We start from the raw sequence: 524 nt of genomic DNA, 5'->3' as shown, positions 1-524 counted from the left end.
ATGTAAGTTTATTGTTTTAAAATCTGGTTTGTCTAATTCAAACCACCTCTGAGGAACAGAGTCAAATGTAAAAAAGTGTTGCAACTGTCCCCGATCTCAACTACTCAGGATTTTCTGTTTCAGAACAGCAGATATCAGTGAAGTAACTCAATCCTGAGTCAAGTTACTCTGAGTTAAGTTGGAGCATGAAGCCCTCAATAATGGAGGTCAGATAACATGATTCACCACGGCAGTGGGAGGAAAAAAAGAAAACTCAAAGTCCAAATTTATCACCTCTGGAACTAGAAATATGGAGCATTTAGCAGGCAGCACATGGAGAATAGCAGATATTTCAAAAAGTACTGCTGCTGCTGCAGGAGACAGAGTTAGTGAGACACAGATCTGGTGATCGAAGCAGTGCATGAATGTGATTTCACAAAAAAACTACAATTTTATTCTTTACAGTTATTCAAGTGGACAAAAGTGAGTGTGTGTGTGTGTGTGTGTGTGTGTGTGTGTGTGTGTGTGTGTGTGTGTGTGTGTGT

Source organism: Austrofundulus limnaeus, unplaced genomic scaffold (genome assembly GCF_001266775.1).
Source record: "Austrofundulus limnaeus strain Quisiro unplaced genomic scaffold, Austrofundulus_limnaeus-1.0 Scaffold538, whole genome shotgun sequence".
Classification (NCBI taxonomy): domain Eukaryota; kingdom Metazoa; phylum Chordata; class Actinopteri; order Cyprinodontiformes; family Rivulidae; genus Austrofundulus; species Austrofundulus limnaeus.
Note: the sequence above shows the minus strand (reverse complement) of the source record.